The sequence below is a fragment of the Brassica napus genome, chromosome C3 (assembly GCF_020379485.1).
Source record: "Brassica napus cultivar Da-Ae chromosome C3, Da-Ae, whole genome shotgun sequence".
In the NCBI taxonomy this organism is placed as follows: Eukaryota; Viridiplantae; Streptophyta; class Magnoliopsida; order Brassicales; family Brassicaceae; genus Brassica; species Brassica napus.
In genome coordinates this window covers 30,213,033-30,222,206 of record NC_063446.1, presented here as the reverse complement: position 1 = coordinate 30,222,206, position 9,174 = coordinate 30,213,033, and the positions used below count along the sequence as shown (strand labels likewise).

General features: G+C 33.7%; 2 long non-coding RNA genes across 5 annotated transcripts; one reads left to right on the top strand and one right to left on the bottom strand.

The window, feature by feature from the left end:
* Window positions 1-1,888: 1,888 nt before the first annotated feature.
* LOC106389259 lies at window positions 1,889-2,776 on the bottom strand. The gene is made up of 2 exons (XR_002656588.2): window positions 2,188-2,776; window positions 1,889-2,078 (listed from the first exon to the last, which is right to left on the bottom strand). It is a non-coding gene; the product is annotated as an uncharacterized LOC106389259 (long non-coding RNA).
* Window positions 2,777-3,341: 565 nt separating this feature from the next.
* LOC106389257 lies at window positions 3,342-5,032 on the top strand. Of its 4 annotated transcripts, none has more exons than XR_002656877.2 (4): window positions 3,342-3,932; window positions 4,123-4,381; window positions 4,477-4,566; window positions 4,668-5,032. It is a non-coding gene; the product is annotated as an uncharacterized LOC106389257 (long non-coding RNA). The 4 variants fall into 4 exon arrangements; XR_001278005.3 differs by having other exon boundaries at window positions 4,123-4,386; XR_001278003.3 differs by having other exon boundaries at window positions 3,346-3,932; window positions 4,282-4,386.
* Window positions 5,033-9,174: the final 4,142 nt, after the last annotated feature.

The following is a 9,174-nucleotide window of genomic DNA, read 5'->3' as shown; positions in this document are numbered from 1 at the left end:
TATTAACACATCATCTTCTTCTTCTTCTTCATATGACGCTTGCGAGTTGTGACTTGTGAGTTTCTCCTTCAAGATGATTCAGACGTAATCTGATTACTTCTTTGAGCATAAGAAGGTGAATTCTGAGAATTAATCAGTGTCATCTAATTCAACATCTGTCAACGCAAGGATTCTTAAGATCTCGAGTGTGTTCAAACAACTAACCATTCATGTTCAGAACCTGCTCCATGATCTTGTGGTTGTTACTCCACAAGAGGTGAGCTAGATATAACAAAACGATGGATTTTCCATTTAGGCTCCTTTGTTAGTGTTCCCAAGTCTCTGATTTTTAACAAAAAAGCGGACGCAAAATCGCTTTGCAATCTATTGTTCGAATACAAGCTCTTGTCTCGTGACAAGAACATCCCGAGATCTCCAAGCCCTCGTATCAGAAACTGTTCTATTCCCTTCTCCACTAGACCACTCGCTGACTTCACAATAAGAGAAAGAAGACCCTTCACCATGTCGAGTCTCATTTCAGAGTCCAAGAACTGAATCCCAAGTTTTACAATAGCTTGTAAATCCAAACTCCAATTTCCATCCTTTCTTTTGGCTCAATTAAGAGCTTAAATTGCCACCATCAACCACGGTGAATTGCAGAGCTTGGTTCAAAATTCACAGCAAATGAATGAAAAAGGACAAAACTTTTTAGCTATATTCTCCAATCCACCACAATTGCCACCATCAACCACGCTGCCAGTGACAGAATCGAACAGCTTGGAAACGACGTTGCCATTCTCCCATGAGTTGAGGCATCTGGTTTAGGTTGGGAAAAATCGGGTTGAGTTGTTTTTTGGTTTGGTTCAAGTGTTTCAAATCTGGTTTGAATTGCAAACCGTTAAATCAGTGTAGAATTTTGGTTTATGTGGGTTTGTGTTTCGATCTTTTGAATTGGGGAGTAATAGGTTGAATAACTTTAAATATGTGGAATTAAGACGAAGTCGAAAGTTCGTGTGTAGCTATTACTATACGATACTTCTGGTGGGGAAATAAGTCGTTTATTTGGCTTGATTCCTGGGTGAGTATTCTTCATTTATGATTGCTCATGAATATTTTCGTTCAACTAGTTTGTCTGGATTTTTGGTGTAATTTCGTGTTCAGTGTTTATAACACATTTCCTGTTTCAGTGTAACAGTGTTTATAATTAATCCTTTATTTCAGGTGTAATTTCATGTTCAGTGTTTATTTTAATCTTATAAAGCTCGTCACTCTCTCAGGGTACTAAAACGGAGAGGAAGATTTTCGTGCCACTGTCTGCCTTTGAGCATTTGGAGCATGTATTCTTGGCCACGCTCTTTGTTTGAACATCCATGACTTATAAGAGTTCCACTTTCGTTGTAAAGTGATCTCATGAAGAAACAATGCACTCTTTATCTCAAAAGCTAAGCACCTCTCAACCAAAAGCATTCCTATAATCCCTGTCGCCAGTTTGTACCACACACATGATCTTTGTCTCAGCCTCATTTTACACACAATCTTCTCAAGGTAGAAATCTCATGGACTCTGTGTGTCTGTACTTGAATTTCCAGTTCTTGTTACATTTCATCTGTTTCATCTTACAACAGGACCTCATACCAAATTGATCAAACAGCTGGTGTGTGATTAGCTTAAAATTAAAAACAGAAATTTACCAAGAAAACATTGTAACCACAGAATAAAGGAGAAGAAGACATCAAGAGCATCATTATCCTAGAGTAGAGACTCCTCAAGGGTCTCTTAATTAATTTTTAATAGTATTTAAGTAGTAAATTTGGTTAACTGATTTAGTTAATAACTTTCAACTTGTATGTCATTCATTGCAAGTCTCTTATTTAAGGGTTCTAAAAAAAACAAATGAGAGAGCTTCAAGTGATAAAGGAGAGAGCTTTCATTACACTTTCATTCCACAAACCTTAGAGACAACATGCTTTCAAGACAGACGCAAAGCTAATAGAATTCATGAAGCAATCAAATATGTTTGCATGATGAGAAGAGCAGTCTACATACCAGTAAGCGAGCAACCTCTCCAATTTGCATTCCGATAACGCCTTCATCCCATCCTGTAAGCAAAAGATTTCAACAATTTTAAATTCATATTAGATCTTTTTATGGAAGGAATAACAGAACCATAGCAATATGATCAAACCATAAAACAGAGGAAAATATTACCTTTGATGACAGCACCTTTACCGATTTGGAAGGAGAAAGGCTTTTGCCCAGCGTCCTTTGTACTATTCATATACCAAAGTCCAAAACACATTTAAGCTTCACGAAATAACAAAGTTAACAAGAAAAGACAAAACCATAAAGCAACAATGTATGTGAGATGATCTTTTTACCTCCAGAACTGCTAGGATAGATCACCACCTTTCCCTGAAACAAAACACAAAGCATTACAAATTACGATTTCGAAACAAAGGGCATATATAGAGTTTCAATTTCATACAAGAAACTTGTATTATTATTATTATTAGATAATTAAGCTTACTACTACAAGAGGTCGATTTATTATTAGATGACCACCAGTTCATCAACAAGTTTTGACAAACACACTCACTCTGATCTCAGAACATAAACCCTAATTAAATAGATTTCTCCTCAAAGTAATCGAACACATCAGCTGAGCAGAATTTTTTGTAAGATCGATTTTCCTACAATGGGAACAAATAAAAATCCCACTAAATACGTAAGAGCATGCTCAGCGGTGGGTATACTCTTTTCAGAATCTTAACAATAAAATATTAATAGTTTTAATATTATTTGTTTACATATTTAAATTTAAACTCTTAAAACAAAATTAGCTATTTAGACAATGGCAAGTGTCTTAGAAAATTTCACTTGCCTAAAGCTAAGTGCATGTTTATTGCATGTCTCTTAGGTTGAGTCTTTTAACGTAATATAAGATACAGTCTATTAGCTTTTAACTAAAAAAACTAAGATACGTCTCTCTTATATCTCTTATTTAAGAGACGTCTCTTAGCTTTTTTAGTTAAAAGCTAAGAGACCGTATTTTATATTAGTTTAAGAGATCCAACCTAAGAGACCTAGCATAATCATGCACTAAGAGCATCAACAACCCTAGATTCTTAGGGAGTTTTTTAACAAAATGGATCCCACAAAAATTTTAAAAACCGCTACCAACGAACACCAAATAAGGATCGGTAATTAGGGGGTTTTGGGACTGTTTGCGGGCCCCACCGACACGTGGCGGCTCGCAATTGGCCCATTTTTAATTTTTTTTTTTTTACGAAAAAAAAAAAAAAAAACCCTAAGGATCGCTTATGCGATAATCATGGTCTAATGTTTCTAAAGGTTTGCCTCTTTCCTACTTTTTGCATTTTTTATCATTTTATTTATTTAGAACCTTTGTTCTCGTACTAACGTTGGAGTTGGCCTCAGAGCATGATTCATGGGAGAGATCCATTTGGGCTTCTTAAAGACGTCTCTTATAAGACAGGTGTTCCCCTTCCGCAACTTCTCTCCTTCTTCAGCGATGGCGATGTTGCTCTCTTGGGTTTGAAGGCGGAGCTTGGCTCTCTCGATTGGGGCCACGATCGTGTGGACGACGCCTCCCATCACCGCTCCGGCGAGTAGGTCTCTGTGGAAATGTTTGAGGGTCTGTGGAAGAGATGATTGGTTCCTTCTGTTTCTTCGATCTTCTTCGTCGCCGCCATTGGCGAGCATAAAGATTGAAACTTTGGTGGAATTTCGAAGTGGGTCGGTTTCTATTTTGATCTTTGTGTCTCATGTTTTCTTCTTACTCTTCTTCTTCTTCAAATCTCGCGTGTCTGTCTCGTCTCAATCACAAATCATCCTCGAGACTACAGACCAAGCTTCTCCGTTCCGACCAAAACCATGAACACTTGTAAAGCCAAACCATGGAAGAATCTCGGTCTTGTCATCAACTCTAGAAGGTACGTCTTTCAATCTTGTATCAGATGGGTTCCACTTGAATTCAATTATACAGGTCCTGCTATAGATAATGTGACTTAAAGTTCTCTGCTTTGCCTGAAAAAACTAAAGAAAATTATTGTTTAGGACCAGTTTGATGTTTTTTCGGATATGTCTTGTTCCATGACTTGATTATATGTTAATGATTGATAGGCAAGAACAATGTGTGTTTATGTATCCATATAGTGGAAAGTTGGAGATTTGGTCATTCTCATTAACGTATGGGATGCTTTTGAAGCATATGAGTTTTGATTATGTCAAGCTTCGGGTTGTGTGTGTTGCGATTGATACATAGCTTTTCTTTGGGAGCAGCATTCAGTTCTCCGACGTTTCCCATGATCAGTTCTCCGATGTCTCCGACATAACCATGTCATTGCCAAGTTAGCTACTGATCAGAGTGGATTACAACGTTGTAAGGTCTCCATCTTCTTTAATCAATTTGCAGCAAAAGAAACACAGACAAACGAAATGACTTAAAGCAAATCATGGTTTTGGGGTTTGTTGCAGATATCTCTAGTTGATGCCATGGGAACAAGATTTACAAAGGATGTGAAAATTGTGGGTCTTGATCCAGACAATGATCTTGCTGTTCTGAAGGTAATCTTACAGCAATATGATGTTCAACATATTTTCAGACCATTTGTGTCATATACTTGTATGTATTGAACATTAACTAGTTTTATACTGTTATCCTCCAGTGATCTATGCGTAGGCCAGAGTTGCTTAACTTGCTTGTTGAGCTTGAAGCTCTGGAGAATCATCTCAAGGCTCATGACGGTCACTACAAAAGTTGGTCTGTCCTCGAGAGCTTGCCTCATGTTCATGGCTACATGAACGCTTTGTTCTGTCTTGACTCCTTTGAGAAAACAAAGACCGAGGAGAGGTATGTGATCGCAGGATGGGCTCACAAGGTTAACCCCTATAACTACTACTAGTTCCATCTGTTGTGTGTGATGATGATGTGGTTCAATGTCTATCTTCTCTATCAGTAGAATAATGTTGCTGGACCTGTTATGTTTGTTATTGTATCTGCCCCAAGTGAAAAGAAAGACTTTTAGTCATACGTTTGTTTGCCTGATTACTATGAGATATTAAAAAACTGTTTGTATGGTAAAACTGATCACCTTGAATGCTTTTGAGAAGTTCTTCCTCCGAAACATAAATCTTCTCCAAAGTCTTACCGATCTTTCTCTCCCACGAACTAATCTTTGTTTTTATTTTTTATGTTTTTATTTTAAAATCAATGTTTATAATATTATCTTGAATCAATGTTTATAATATTATCTTGTACTATGTTTTAAGAAAAAAAAATTAAATTCAATAAGAAAAATAAAAAATATAGTGTTTAATTAAATTTTTTTTTTTTTTAAGAACCCTTGAATAAGAGACTTGCAATGAAACATGTAAATTTTCGGGTCTCTTAATCCAGTATTTTAATTCACTTTTACAATTAAAAAGTATTAAAAAAAAATAAGAGACTCATTTAGGGTCTCTAGGATAATTGTGCTCTTAATGCGGGTCTCTTAAGATAGAATTATTAGCATAATATAAAATACGTCTCTTAGCTTTTAACTAAGAAAAATAAGAAATATTTTTTAAATAAGAGATATAAGAGACGTATTAGTTTTTCTTAGTTAAAAGTTAAGAGACGTATCTTATATTATGCTAAAAAACTGACTTTAAAAAACTCGCATTAATCATGCTTTAAATCTCTTATTTAGGAGACGTTTCTTAGTGTTTCTTAGTTACGAGACGTATCTTATATTACGCTAATAACCCATCTTTTGAAAATAAATTGATCATGGTGTAACAAACTCTCGTTACTATTTTCTTGATGATTCTACTTTCCATTGCTCTCTCTTTTATATACTGTCACGTGAATCCTTCTGTTGCTCCTTCTCTCAGCTGATGTGTCATGATGACATGACATTAGTGAGTGCATTTCCTGTATCATTCTCGCTAATTATTTTTCTCTCTTTATCATCTCTAACCCGATTCTCTTTTTTATCCTGTTAGATTGGTATTATACAATTGAACCACATGACTTACTTTCACAATTTTAGATGGTGCAACCATAACTAGATGTAGCAGTGAGAGAGAAAACAAACCAGTCAAGGTATGTAAGCATTTATGTCATTGAAACTGAAAATAAATTTTTCTAAAAAAAAAAAAACTAAAAACAAGTGTGTATGGGAGAGCCAGGTAGCTAAAATGATGTAGAACAGGACCATGATCAATAAAGAGGATTGGTAGAATCAAACAATTGGTTGCATACTCTCCTTTATCAGATGATGAATTTTATGCGGACTGAGATTAAGCTTAATCAACTTACTATGTAACTCTCTTTGATTAGGCGGGTAGATGAGATGAATAGTTAACCAAATGATGATTGTATAATAACACCATAAAACTTAATAGAAAAGGATTTGATAAGTTAAGAATTTTAAAAGCCTCGAAACATGCACAACTCTTAGAATTCAAATACATATGTTTAACATGGGATATTTATTGATCGAAAGGTATCTACAATGAGATGAACTAAACTTTTTTTTTAATGATAAGAGATTATATTAAACACTCACCAACGATAATACATATTTTGAACAACCATAGCCGTCGAGTTTTCAAAGAACCCCATAGCCAATAGCCAACGGACATTGATAGTCCTTGGAGCCAAAGCTAAAGACACACATTAACCCGAGACTAAACAAAGTAGCTTAACCGATAAAGCATACAGTCTAAAAATCATACCAAAGAGAGTTACGCAACCAATTATTTGATTCTTGAGAATATAAGGATTAAACATTATATAAAAAATAATAATGAGTTATAAAATTGTTATTAAACATTTATAAAATTTTATAAGATGTTTAAGAATATAAAGATTAAACCTTTTATTTGAATCAACCATCACCTCTACCCTGGCTTAACATATTCCACGTCCTCTTCTTTCAATGCTGGTGCTCGTACGTGTTCCCTCTCGTTACAACATTCAAAAGTTTCATGATATCCATAATGGTACATCAATTATTATTTTATTTGCATCATGTCTCGTTGATCTTGATTGCTCAAATACATTTTATTTATCCTTCTTTCTGAAATAAGATCATTTTGTCTTTGTTTGCATGGTTATTCTCGTTTGATGTGTTTTGATTAAGTTATTGGTTGTTATATGGGCAACTGATTCAACGATCACATATTATTTATCCTTTTTTCTTGAACACAGAATATTTAAATGTATAGAGTTTAGTGCTTTGGAGCTTTGTTTAAAGATTTAAAGTTTATGTATGGCCTACTTGGGGCCAGGCCTAGTGATAAATCCGTTTTTTTTTAATTTAAATCAACCGATGAAGCTCATAATCTTGACAAAATATTCCTTTTTGATTAAATCAACTGATGATGATCATAAATATATATGTTTCCTCTTTCCTTTTTTTTTATTGAATAAGTTACCAATAACCTAATCATGATACTTTTTCATATTTGATCAGTTTAACCAATGGATTTAAGATGTTAGTGCCTAGTGTTTATTTCATGTTTTTCATTTATTGATAGATCGCTGAATGCTTAATGGTTTATACAAATTCTCAAAGACATGTCTTTCCATATCAATTCTTTTGTAAGTATTAGAGCGACTATCTTATGTGTACATTGCTTGTACATACCATGATGGCTATGCACAATTTTATATGTTATATATATGTTGTAGAATGCAACATAATTTATATGTTTTTAATAGCCTATATCAAAATCTTGGCTTAGTCGGTTTGATTTTGAGATCACATCTGAGACATGATGATCTAATTCTCTCCATAAGTTAATCGACTGGTTTCTCTTGTTATACTTGTACTAGTTTAAATTTTTTTTTTCTTGTTATAATCGTCACAGATAATTATTGGATGGTTTATCCATTAATATATTTTCGTTTGTATCTAAAAAAAATTGTTAATACAAATAGTTTACAGTTCTTTTTTGAATATTAATACCAAGTCTATTTTGTGAACAAAGCAACATCCCGATGGTGAACAACTGAACAACATAAATCGTTTCTTTAAAGGAGATTATCAGTGATTCAGTTAATCACATCGAGTTAATTATTAAAGTATTTAATTGTAATGACTTATTGTCCATTGTACTCTCGAGATTTTTGGATGCTTCTTTCTTTGTGGCATGCATAATTGATATGTGTATAGTAATTCAGTCATAACTTTTAGAATACATCTCCAAATGATTTGACACCACTTCTAATGGAAAGCTATTTATCTCATTTTTATGTTATGATGAAACTTAATTCCCAAATTCTAAATGGTTAATATGTATAGATGATTTTGTTTTTAAATTGATTAAAACTATGTATTTGCTTAGTTTATAATTTATAATTGTATCAGACTTGTGAATTTCAAGATATTAAAAATTATAATTTTGAGAAATATTCCTTATACAACTAGTATAAAAAGGCTTTGTATACTGAGATTGGTGTATGTTTTTTTTCTAAATATTTGTACGTTTATAGTTATCAAATGCATGGCTGGATTTGGATAATGATGATGAAAACGCATGTAGTCGACTCTCGACTGTATTCACAAACGTACGAGTCATACTCATAACCCTACCCATTCACATGCAATGGAAGTGAAGCTCCCGACTTTGCAAGCAACCGTCTATAATAAAAGAAGCAAAACTCTGGACAATTCATATTAAATTTGGAAAGTGGTATTACAAATTTTATAATATAAGGCCAAGAGAGTAGGAATATTTATAATTCACGTAAAAACAAAAGAGGACACGCTCATATATTATATATACGTGTGCGTATGTATTAACAGCATATGCTGCAGAATTTTGTAACGCTACTTGAGTAGCATAGTCCTTGTGCTATGGACAAGTCAGAAGTGAATTCATGAAGCATCACTTTCTCTGATGGATATTTGAAATCAGTTTTAACCAATACTTCATTACTGGTAAGTGGTGACCAGTGGATTTATAACAGAATAAATGTGAAAAAATCGACATATATATCCAGAGTTTTTGGTATTATTATTTGTGCTGACATCGGACATCCAATGAAAATTTTATTTTATATATAATTATTTAACTAACAAAAGCAGTTGGACCGAAAACATTGACAAACTGAATTCCAAACAATTAATTGTAAATAATTGTATATGAATCTGTTATTCTAAAAAAAATGATACACTTTTCGTA